Source organism: Rutidosis leptorrhynchoides, chromosome 9 (genome assembly GCF_046630445.1).
Source record: "Rutidosis leptorrhynchoides isolate AG116_Rl617_1_P2 chromosome 9, CSIRO_AGI_Rlap_v1, whole genome shotgun sequence".
Taxonomy (NCBI): domain Eukaryota; kingdom Viridiplantae; phylum Streptophyta; class Magnoliopsida; order Asterales; family Asteraceae; genus Rutidosis; species Rutidosis leptorrhynchoides.
Genome location: NC_092341.1, coordinates 19,026,160 through 19,026,752, shown reverse-complemented (window position 1 = coordinate 19,026,752; position 593 = coordinate 19,026,160). Strand labels below are relative to the sequence as shown.

The 593-nt window shown below is 27.8% G+C and overlaps 1 non-coding gene across 1 annotated transcript; it reads left to right on the top strand.

Annotated features, from left to right (window-relative positions):
- The first annotated feature begins 264 nt into the window (after positions 1-264).
- TRNAR-UCG (transfer RNA arginine (anticodon UCG)) lies at positions 265-338 on the top strand. The gene has a single exon. It is a non-coding gene; the product is annotated as a tRNA-Arg (tRNA).
- Positions 339-593: the final 255 nt, after the last annotated feature.

Here is a 593-nt window from a genome sequence, read left to right as displayed (position 1 = left end):
TGTTTGTGACGTTGTGACTTGTAAATAAACAAATATTCCTTTAAATAAGGTTTAGGAAATATCTTTTATATGCAAGTGATTATGGTTAACATCTTTTATATGCAAGTGATTATGGATAAAAATACGTATATAAGCTGTCCACTAACGAAAACTACCAACCAGTCAACCACTTAACCATCCATAAATTAATTGTCTTAGGAGAAAAAAAAATTCACATCCCCAAAACATTTTAAATACTTTTTTACTGAAGCGTTTAAGCAGAAAGACCGCATAGCGCAGTGGATTAGCGCGTTTGACTTCGGATCAAAAGGTCGTGGGTTCGACTCCCACTGTGGTCGTTTTAATATATATATATATATATATATATATATATATATATATATATATATATTTTATCTTTTACGCCTTTCATATAATTTGCCTTTTTTATATCTTACACATCGGAACAGATATGCAATTGAAGATACAAACGTACATATAACTAAATTTGTATAAAAACATATTCTATCAAAATATAGATTTCATATAATATTATATCCATCCTACCACTATTTCTTCTGAAAATCATCGATTTTCTTTTATATTCTTTTATA